Source organism: Hydra vulgaris, chromosome 15, assembly GCF_038396675.1.
Source record: "Hydra vulgaris chromosome 15, alternate assembly HydraT2T_AEP".
Lineage (NCBI taxonomy): Eukaryota > Metazoa > Cnidaria > Hydrozoa > Anthoathecata > Hydridae > Hydra > Hydra vulgaris.
Window position 1 is genome coordinate 8,960,815 of NC_088934.1, and position 12,514 is coordinate 8,973,328.

The following is a 12,514-nucleotide window of genomic DNA, read 5'->3' on the forward strand; positions in this document are numbered from 1 at the left end:
TATTGTAGCATAAAGTCTTTGACCTGATGTCCACAAGTTTATTTTGATATAGCAAAATGATTACCAAAACTTTTGGTAAAAAATAACTCTTAACATACCACACTTTTATGGAGAACTAAGAGTAAGGAGGTAGAAACAAGAAAAATCGCAAATATACAGAATCATGTTGTGGTATATTTCAAATTTAAAAGTACTCCATTAGATGTACTCCTAATCAGCCTTCTCAAAATTTAGGTTAAAAAGAAACTTCTTTAGAGTTGAAAGATTCACATGGAACATCTAAGTTCTGTAAAACTTCAGCAAATATTTTCTTTTTGCAAAAACTTAAATGTTAAACTCTTTATAAATACAAAGTTTTTATAATTAACAAGTAATTAACAGATTAAAAAACGTTGTAGCACCATAAACTATCAGAAAAAAATTGATGTTCTAATTACCAAATATTTGTTCTAATATAGTAAATTAATCACCTAATGGAATAACTCTTAACATGCGACACCTTAATGGAACCCTGAGGGTAAAGAGGTAGAAAAAAGAAAAATTGCACACATGCAAAATCATGTTGAATGTACTATTTAAAGAACTTACATATTTACATATTTAAAGAATTTACATATTTACATATTTAAAGAATTTACATATTTGCATATTTAAAGAATTTACATTATTACAAATTTAAAGAATTTACATACAAAACACATGTTTGTTAGATATAGCTGTTAAATAGAACAAAATACTGGTTATTGTATTCTATAATTAGTAAAAAAAATAATGAAAAATTACCCGCAGTTCAAACAGATTTTGATACTGATTAAATGCTCTGAAGAGTACTATGATAAAATAAATTTCCTATATTGATAATAACACGAGACTTGTATTGATAAATTTAGTTTATCATTTTTTTGAAATTTATTTCTTAAATCTGCTTGTTTTAATTTTATACTTTTCAACAAAAGCGCACTTGCCTCTCTTTCAAAATTAGCGAATTAGATTGCTCATTTTTATACCTATTATGTGCCTACAAAAGGTATCAAAATATGCTACCTGGAGGGTAAGCAAAGTTCTCAATGCTACATACACATTAGAAATGATGTCAATCAAAAGGTCTTTTTTAATATAAGACAGTGTTGTTTTGGAGTAGCTAATGTTCGGCAACATTGGAACTAAGATTTCAATTTTACTGAACAGTTCATTCCTATTGACATCACTCTTGCCATCAGCTGTCAAAACGGAATGCAGGTTTTTGCACTTTTCTTAAATCGTATCTGTTTCACATTTTTCTATTTTTTTCATGTTTTAAAGAAAATTGAAAAGTTTGCTGTAATTTTTCATCTTTTTAAATCTTTCTGGCAAAGAATTAATTGCAGTGTCTATAACTAGAAAAAAGAAATTTAATTTGAAATACTTAACAGATTCATCTTTACCTTCTTTGGAAAAATGCCTTTTTAACTTTCTCGGTTTGACCACAACTTCATCAGAGAGCTTTGGATCGGTATCCAGTTTTTCGGTCAGTTCCATTGCATCTGTATTAACACTAAACAACCTATTTTGCAATTTCATGTTCTCCAAAAACTTTTAGGCATTTTTAATTAGTTTCAAAGCGCTCTGCAGATTAACAGTTTTCATCTGAGGTGATTTTCTTACTAAATTAAATTTGAACAACGCATCATATTAAGTAACCAAACAGCATAGGAATTTGAAATCTGTAGTTTTCTCGGCAATTCCCATAGCGGTACATTTTCTAAAAGCATCAATCTTATAATCTAAAATGGATTTATAGACAGCGTAATAAACCTCATCAATATGGTATCACCAACGTTCAAGGGCGTCTATCCTACTTTCTCAACGGGTTTCACTTTGAGGTTATACATTCAAATTGTTAAGATGATTTGGTAATATACTCCACCTATAGGTTGATTCAGGAAAAAAGTTATAAACCTTCTGAAATTGCGGAAAAAATTAAAAGCCACAGTGCAGGAAGATGTTGTATCTTTGGCAACATCTTTTACATCTTCTCCTGAAACTACATAGACAAACCGAACTGCAAGTGTCATTTGTTTTTTACAACATACGTCATGAGCGCAGTCAAGAATTATAGTATAATACAAAGCTTTGTGCTTTCTCCTGAGAAAAACTCAGGAACTTGACGAGAAAGAAGACTAATAAACTCGTTTTGAATTTTTTTGCTCAAATAATATACATGAATTTCTATGGCAGTAACCCGACGAAGATGTTCAGAAAAAACAGTGTCAATTTTTGAAATGTGTTCAACTAGTTTTAAAAAGTTTCCATTGTTTTCTTTAAAATGTTGTTCTACAAATAGCTAATCCTTGAATACCAAGGAATTGCACTTTACAGAAAGAGAAGAGTTAAGGTTTTAATTTTGTTTTAAAACAACACTTTGCACTGTATTTGTATACAGTTTATTTTTCAAGAAAAGGCTAATTCTTAAATAAAAAGTGATGTTCTCGTATTCGTACTTGGTTGTAAATTAAAGCGCTCTTGTACAGAAAAAGATTCTGCTTCATCAGGAAAGTCTTTGAATCTTGAAACTGTGAATTTTCTCACGACTTATTCTGCTCCTAGAGTATTAGTTGTTTTATTTTATGTTTGTTATGAATTATAGAAATGGTTAAAAGATTATAAAAATAGAACACGAATGTTATTAAGGCTTTAATAAAAGTAGTTATCACTCTAAATTATTATTTCGTATTTATATCAAATTTTACCTGCAATTAATGATGATTATCGTTTGGATTTTGTTCTTTTATTCTATAGAAAAATTTAACCAATGTCTTTGCTTTTTGTTTTCATCATATCTGAATTGTGCTTTTTATAAAAAAACCCGAAGGTATCTTTATTGCTGACATAATGACTCACAAACATATTCTTTCACAAACTTATTCTTTCATAAACTTATTGTTTCACAAACTTATTCTTTCACAAACTTATTCTTTCACAAACTTATTCTTTCAAACAATTAACTAACAACTACTTTTTGTTGTTGCAGAGTGCAACTAATATATTTTATTGAAGTGCAGAGCTAATATATTTTATTGAAGTGCAACTAATATATTTTATTGAAGTGCAGGGCTAATATATCTTATGGAAGTGCAGAGCTAATACATTTTATTGAAGTGCAGAAATAATACATTTTATTGAAGTGCAGAACTAATGCATTTTATTGAAGTGCAGAGCTAATATATTTTATTGAAGTGCAGAGCTAATATATTTTATTAAAGTGCAGAAATAATACATTTTATTGTAGTGCAACTAATATATTTTATTAAAGTGCAGAGCTAATATATTTTATTGAAGTGCAGAAATAATACATTTTATTGAAGTGCATAACTAATGCATTTTATTAAAGTGCAGAGCTAATATATTTTATTGAAGTGCAGAGCTAATATATTTTATTGAAGTGCAGAGCTAATATATTTTATTGAAGTGCAGAAATAATACATTTTATTGAAGTGCAGAACTAATGCATTTTACTGAAGTGCAGAGCTAATATATTTTATTGAAGTGCAGAGCTAATATATTTTATTGAAGTGCAGAGCTAATATATTTTATTGAAGTGCAGAGCTAATGCATACAAAATCAATAGTTTTAAAGTAGTTTAAAATAATTAAAATAAATGAGTAAAATAAGTTAATTAAAAAACAATTTAAAAAATAGTTTAAAATATATTTTTTTTGGTCCCTCTTATGTAAATTTACGATTAAAATAAACATTTAACACGATTTAAATAAACACATTACTCACAAACTTATTCAAACAATTAGCTTACTGATTCTTCTTGATCTAGTTATTTCTTCATTTAAGTGCAAAAATGTATAAAATTAATAGTTTAAGATATAAACTTTGGCGCCCCTAATATGTAAACAACTTGTACACGTTATGGACGCCAAAAATTATATTTGAAATTATTTTTTAAAATCAAAATTATGATTTAAAAAAAAAAAATTGGCTACGCTAGCACGGCGCCCCAGCCGTGTCGGTGTCCAATGCGACCGCATAATTCGCATGGCTCTTGCGCCGTCCCTGTGTTTATCAAATATTTTCATATTACCTGAAGGCAATCTATAAAACATGCACAATCATGTTTTTAAGGCGATATAAAACATGTACAATTATGTTTTAGTGGTTTTACTAAATATTTCAATTGTCAATGACTCACAATCATTACTTGCTGTACAATAATCACTTCGCGGTTTATAAATTAATGAGTTGTGGATAAAGATGCTTACTTCTCCACCTGGTTTTTCAGAGTTTCTAAGTTGATGAACTACTTTATAATTTTTAGCTGAAAATTTGAATTGTTTTCAATTTCGATATTGCGACATCATGTTTCTGCGAGGTAAATAACTTTAAATTCCGTTTTTGTGCTGAGTAAAAAAAGTTTAAACTCCTCAACATTTTTTGAATGCTTTTAATATTTAAATGTAGGATAGACAATGCATCTATATCTATTTCAGTATTTAAGTTGTAATATAATGGACTTATGTTTTTATTTCATCGCTATTATAGTAAAAATTAATATCTGGATCTGAATGACTCTCTGGAAGTATACTTTTGTTTACTTGGAAAGATTCAAATCGTGAATTTTGATAAAAACTTATAGTTTTATCCATTATAAATAATAAAGTATAAAGACCAAAAAAAATAAAAAATTGAAATGATTAAATTTAAGCGTTCTGATTTTTTCGAAATTCTTTTACTATTAGTTTGTCATAAATAACAATCTAGTACATACCGTTATTTAAATCTATATGTTCCATTGAAAACTAAAATCCGAAGAGGTAACGATAAGCCATTTACGACTAAGAATTTTAGAAAAGCAATTATGCTTCGCTAAAAATTAAAATTAAAATTTCAGATTAAAAATTCAGACATTTCTTTGTCTCTTTTATAGGAAGTAAAGAAACTACGTGGTGAACTTGAATAAAAAAGCAAAGAAAATGTATTTTAGTGAGACAAATTTATTCAAGTCTTACACTACATCTCTGTGGAAGATATGCAAGCCTTTTCTTTCTAATAAATCTGGTAAATCGAACAATCTTATAACGTTGATTGAACATGGGGAAACTATTTCTGATAACTTTCAAATTTCAAACATTTTCAACTTATATTTCACAAACGTTGAATTGTCTCCTATAACTAGTGGAATGAGTTATCGTCCTTCTCCTTGCAATGTACATGTGTCTGCTGAATCTGCTATTATAAGATATGCATGATATAACAAAATTTATTATTTAAATAGTAAAAAGAAGACAGTGGAGATATTCCAACGTTTATGTTAAAAACTTATGCCATGGATTTTAGAGAAATCCTCACTTCTTGTATAAATAATTGCATATCCCAAGACGAATTCCAGTCCTTCTTAAAAACAGCCTATGTCATACCTGTTTTAAAAAAAACAACCCTACTGATAAGTGTAACTTTCACGCAATAAGTATTCTGCCAGTTCTCTCAAGAGTGTTTGAAATCGTTATTTACGAGCAAATGCGGGTTTTTATAGAGCCAAGCCTTAACAAATTACTGTTTAGGTTTCGGAGAGGGTATAGTGCACAGCACGCACTTTTTAGTTTAGTTAATAAGTGGCAAGAATGCTTGGACAAAGGAGGTATAGTTGGCGCTATGCTTATGGATTTATTAAAGGCATATGATTTAATTCCCATGATTTGCTTATGGCTAAGTTAGAAGGTTATTGGTTTTCTTACAATAGCCTCAAACTCTTATTATCTAACCTTTCTGCTCGCAAACAGAGAGTAAGACTAAGATCGTCATTTTCTGAATACTTAGATATGGAATCTGGTGTACCTCAAGGCTCAGTTTTTGGGACCAATTTTCTTTAATATTTTTATCAACAATTTTTTCTTATTTAAAAAAGGCGCTGGAATCTGCAACTATGCTGATGACAACACTCTCTCTGTTTGTGACAACAACCTAGAGAGTGTTATTGCTCGTCTTCAAATGGAAACATAAAATGCTATTTTATGGTTTACTTTGAATAAAATGCTTGCAAATCCGGACAAATTTCAATTTTTTTTAGCTGGCTTTAAAATTGTAATGATCAATTTTAACGGTCGGAAATGTAAAAATCACGATTTCCTCAAAGGTTGAACTTCTCGGGGTTACAATTGATAAAGATTTGAAGTTTGATGATCATATAAAAAGTCCGGGTGGAAAAGTGAATATTAAATGCTTTGCTCTCTCACAAATAAGGAGCTTCTTATCAGCTACTGTTTTATTCGATGCTTTTATACTTTCAAATTTTTCATATTGTCCTTTGATTTGGATATTTTGTTCAAAGTATAATAATAACCTAATTAATAAAAGTCATCAAAAAGGACTTCGCATTGTCTATAAAAGATTTAATCTCCTATTAGAAGAAATTCAAAAAATAGAAAATAGCCCAAGTATCCACCTTAGAAATTTATGGTTTTTATTAACTGAAGTTTTTAAATCTATAAATGGTTTAAATCCAGAATTGATGTTAGATTTTTTATCAAAAAATTCCCTGCCATTAAGTCTTTGTTGTAGTAAAAAATTAGTACTCTCACCCATAGTCTCTAAACATAAGTTCATAAAAAGTAACTTACATAGAGCAACCTCTCTATGGAACCCCCTCTATGGAAAATCTTGTTTTTGGTAAAATCTGTCAAAAATAGTTTTTTATTTTCTTATATTTTTTATTTTTACGTCAAAAAATAACCAATTTGTTGTATTTGTTGACATTTATATTATTTACTACGTAAATTATTTCTATTTTTTTTTTAACTCACGATATGTAGGGGAGAGAGTGTATGAAAGAGCTAGGTTTTGAAAGAGCCGATGCCATTATATCTAACTTCCTGGCACCTGACCATGATTGCATTTTACTCTTTGTGTGGCAACGCTGGATACCTGTCACCCACAAAAAATTTAGAGTTTTACTAAAATAAATAGTGTCGTAAGTTTGTACTAAAAATATTGAAAATAAAAAGTAATTTTTTTGGGGTTTACTTATTTATTTTTTAAGAAAAATAGTATTGTAATATTTGATTAAACATAAATGCTGCATTGTTATATATATGTCCTTCTTTTCCACAAATAATTTTAGATTAAAGTTTCGGTAAAAAATGTTTAATCTAAGATTATTTTTTTACCATATAATTTTTTGAAAGAGCCAACTACTTTGCTATGAATAAGCCAGCCACTAACTACTAAAAAGCGACAAAGGCCCACAACTTCAGCAATAGAAATGGCTGTAAGGTAGGCGAATGCTGGCAACCAGTCCATCAATAAAACAGCATTATTGTTTGGAATATAAAGAGCCCATTCAGCAAGAGTGATTAAGGTTAAGAATACTGAGGATAAGTATGTTCATCGAATTGTTAGCTTTAGAAAAAACGTTACGGCTCATTCAAAACACGGAGTGGCTCTTTCATTGACAAGATGTTATGAAATTCTCTCTCTTTTTAAAATAGGTGTATGACAGATTATTAACATTGTTATTCAATTTATTTTAATTTTATAATATTACCCATTAAAGTAACTATTTAAAAAAATTTTTTTTTTTTTTTAATTAATCAAAATTGACTTTCATACCTTTTGAAAACAGGCTCTTTCATACACACTCTCCCCCTCTCGTTTGTTTGTATTGTCTTATATACACACTCTCCCCCTATGTTTTTTTGTATTGTGTTATATACACACTCTCCCCTATGTTTGTTTGTATTGTCTTATATACACACTCTCCCCCTATGTTTGTTTGTATTGTCTTATATATTGTCTTATACAGTTTAGTGTGTTGATTTTAATTAGTTTATGTTGATTATAAAACTATTTTAAACAATCAAATCAAAATAAAGTTTAAAACAAATATATAAATAACCGTTGTTCCTGTAAACTTTCGTTTTTTCAAGTAACTTTTTCCGTATCACCATTGTATCTAAGGAATAATCGTCGTTTATGTAAATATCCGTTCCTTTGAATTTATGTGCGTTTTTTAATATTTTAGTTCTCGGATTTTATGAACTTTCCTGTTCTGCGTGCTCGTTCAATAGTAACTTTTTAAGTTTCCGCTAATATGTTTATGAATGTCGTTTTGCTGTTTTTGAAACATTTCTTTGAATATTTCTCGAACAAGACTTATTGAAATTTCTTTATCGTCTTGATAGCAACATTGCGAAAAATAAAAATAACTGAACGTGTAACGCAATTTTTATCTGTTGCAAGAGCTCTTATAAGAAATGAATACCGCTTTTGCCAGCCGGCTACCATAATTCATTTATTTAATTGCTTAGCTGTTTCAACGTTGTTATACGGTTTGAAACTGTGTGGAAGCAATAATAAGTTTCTAAATAGCATTGATATAGTTGGACAATCTGCCTTAAAATCTTTTTTTAATATTTCAAAACAAAGTAGAAATTACTTGCATTCTTATTTCAAAGTAGACGCCATGTCAGCCATTCTTTTTTGCAACAAATTAAACCTATTTATCAGGCTTCTAAACAACCCCATATTACTTTACTCGATTATACGGACTCAGATGCCGTTTATGAACAATCAACGAACATTTGTGGGTGAGATATTGACAATATGCAAGAAAGTTGGTATAAACATGTTCCAATGTATCGAGGGTAAAAAAATTATAGTTGCACGCTCTCAAGAAGTATTGGAGGTCAACGTTGCGGCAATTTTAAAACAATTGTTCCAACATCGGAATTTAAAGGAACAAAGATTAATATTTAGAACTCTGATGAAGGAGAGATGGGCGTATGATTGAAAATTATTTTATGCATATAAAAAATTAAACACATACCCAATTACTAATTTTAGTTGTTTTTACGCAGTTTCAGGGCTCTATTTTATATTTCATTAAACTACATAGCCTATATAAGAAAGAACCTAAAGCCTAAACCTTTTTGTGTATATTATTATATATAAAATTTTTGTTATAAAATTATTTTTCAAACCCAAACTCATATATTCTGGTAACTGTAAAACAGCTTCAGTTTCTTTTTCTTTGTCATTTCGGCGCAAACTACAACCTGATACAAACAATAGTTTTAAAGATGAAAAAGATGCAGCTAATGGCGTCAATCTTCTTTTCTTTATTTTACTACTTGAAGTATTAAAACTCAACTGGGGTCTTTCAGATACTAAAGTTGGATAAGAGCAGAGTTTTCTTTATCAATGGAAGCAGTCAGAAGAGTATTCTTACTACCAATTAATTAAATTGATAACGGTTTATTTTGTAGCCATTGGTTGTTATTATCTTTAAAAGAAATTTTAGCACTTTTGCATATATGCCACCTTTGTTAAAGATGAATGAATAAGATGAATGAAGAAGACAAGTTATTATTTGCAATTAAGTTCATGCCATTTATAACTGCATCCAAAATATTAGGGCCAGCTAACTTCAAGTTTTTGTGTATTATATATGAATAAAAATCACAATTTTTCATGTTTTAACCATATAAGTTTGAATTACATTTACAAAATATACTGTATTTTATATTCAAATTATATATTTTTTGAATATAAATACAGTATCGTCCACAATTATTTTTGTCAATAATTATTTCTATAATTATTTTCGTAATAAAAATATATATATATTTTTTTAATGTTTTACAATAAATTAAGAGAAATTTCAAGCATAATTTATGAATTCTATTTAACACCGACTCACGCATGTAAGAATAATAATTTCTAGTATTAATTCTAAAATTTCAGTAATAATGCTAATCATTTCTTGAGGATTATTAGGTTGTGGTTGTATCCCCCTGAATATATTTTTAACCACACTAAAAAACTACTCGGTAGGATTAAGTTAGGACTGTAAGGTGGTAAAAACTGGATAGTACATTTACTTTCTCGAAATGCCGATTATACTATTGATGAATGGTGGAATCAACTACTTAAAATCTTAAATCTTATTCGATCCACTCGTTCATGCTATAGCAATAAAGGTTCCAACTTTTAGATTAAAACCATCCTGTGACTGAAATGGCCCATGTTGAGATAACATTCTTTCCTCTCTGTGTGGGGATTGTAATATACAGTGTACTTCCTAACAATGCATATCCATAATGCCGTGAATCGTGCAAATTAAAACTAGTTTTACCAATATAAACCAGATCAGAACTTTTCAGAATAGAAACATGAATGCAAAACGTGAGTCTTTTTTTTCATTGGTTACTCAGACTCTATAGGTTGTTTATTGAAAAAAGACTTCAGGGGTAAAGTTGGCAAAATTTTTACGGGGCAAGTTGGCTCATTGTAAAATTAAAAAAACAACATTTTTTTGACTAAATAAAAAAAAAAAAATTGTAAACAAAATTGAGAAAATTTATTCTTTACAACAAAATAAAAAAAATACCCCAGGGAAGTTTTTTACTCTGAAAAAAAAAGTGGGCTACTGTTTTGGCTTATTACACAAACTATTATTTGCTACCAACTTTAAGTGAAATTAAATTATCAGCTAATATAAAATAGTTGTAAAAACAAATAGTATTATTTTTTTAATAAGTTTTGTACTTAATAATACAAAATAATCATTTTTTAGTTTGCGTCAAATTACCCAGAGGTGGGGTAAGTTGGCGAACTTTTTTATGCTGTCGTTGAGATCCCGTTAGAGATCCAAGAAAATTTTTTTCTTTTTTAAATTCAGGCAAAAAATAAAAAAATTTGTAATAAGTAAAAGAATACTAATAAAACTAGTTTCATACTGTAAAAAAAGTTCGCTAGTGTGACCCTACTTGACGTTGTTTTCCTAAAGCCTTCTTTATTTTTCAAAAGCCTTAATCATTAGCTGTTTAATGCCTAAGACATCAGACATAAAATGGACACAAAAAAATAATTTCAATTTAGAAGTATAAAATTTTATGTAACATAAAATTATTTTTTATTTTAGCGTACTTTTACTTACACTTATATAACTGTTTATGATACACTAACATAATGAAAAGAATTTAGAAAGTTACTGAAAACGAGAAGCGCTCTATGAACTTTGGGGTCTTTTAGTTTTTATTAGATAAAAGCTGCATATTCTATCGTTATAAACATGCACGCATTTTGTAAATAATATATATATATATATATATATATATATATATATATATATATATATATATATATATATATATATATATATACATATATATATATATATATATATATATATATATATATATATATATATATATATATATATATATATATATATATATATATATATATATATATATATATATATATATATATATGTATATATATATATATATTTATAACTATAGACACACAGTAGAATCCCGTTAACTCGGATCCTGCATAAGCCGGATTTTTACTTAGTCATATGGATTTTCATTTCCCTTGAACTGTCTCTATCAATTTACTATAGAATTATCCGCTTAAGTCGTACCATTCGTTAACTCAACTTTTTGGGGTCCCTTCGGTAAAAAACGTCGCTTTATTAGGACTTTTTTTTGAATCGCATTTAATAACAAAACTTTCAATACTTCAATAAAAATTTTAAACTTTGAGCGCTCTCAAAATTTAAAATTTTTATTGAAGATCTCAATGATATAATAATAAAAATTTATGATATAAATTTTGAGCGCTCTCAAAATTTAAAATTTTTACTGAAAATCTCAATGATATAATAATACCTTAATAATATAATAAATGATAATACAATTCAATATAACTAAACGTATTCATGGATATCTTCGATTCGGCTAACCTTTGATTTAGTTTTTAATTAATAACTATTTTATTAAAAATTTAAAACATCAATTAAAATTCAAAACTTAGAACTTTTGAAAATTAAATACTTTTGCGTTAAATATAATTAAACAAACTAAATATTTTCACTGCTACTTTCGATTTGGTTAAACTTCGATTAAATTTAATTTTTAAAATTTTTTTAAATTAAAAATACAACGAAGGTTGCTAAAGAAAGCCAACAAATAGAACTATAGCAGAAAAATACATAGTACTAAAAGAACTCGACAATGAGAATAATTTGTATCTACATCAAAGAAATATGGCATTCCAAAGCAAACATTTTCTGATTGGTTAAAAGAAAAAAAACTCAATAGTTTTAGAAGTCGAAAGAGAAAAACTTCTGCGGAAAGAATGAGAAAGTGAGTCTCTCTAAATGAGAGTCTGGATGAAGCATGTTATATGTGGCTTTTGAACACCCGACACCAAAACATTCCTGTGTCATTAAGTCTCAAAATCTCGATAAGTCGAACGTTAACGAGAGCTTCGCTTGATTCGGAAATTCGTTAAGTCGGACTATATATATATATATATACATACACCTCTTCAGGACCTGTATAAGTATTTCGTAGATAACGCATTATTTAACACTTCACAAAACAACAAAACTAACACCTTCATTGTCTTGAGCATTTGTTTACAACGAGTGTTTTATTTTCATCTGTTACTCCTTAGCTTAATAAGTGCTCTTTATTGTGTAACGTGATGTGATACATTCATAAACTCACGTTTAGTGCGC

At 28.2% G+C, this 12,514-nt stretch overlaps 1 protein-coding gene across 2 annotated transcripts in view; it reads right to left on the reverse strand.

The window, feature by feature from the left end:
• LOC136092244 (tartrate-resistant acid phosphatase type 5-like) overlaps positions 1 to 12,514 on the reverse strand; it is a 47,739-nt gene that overhangs the window by 34,255 nt on the left and 970 nt on the right. The gene's annotated exons all lie outside the window — the stretch shown is intronic.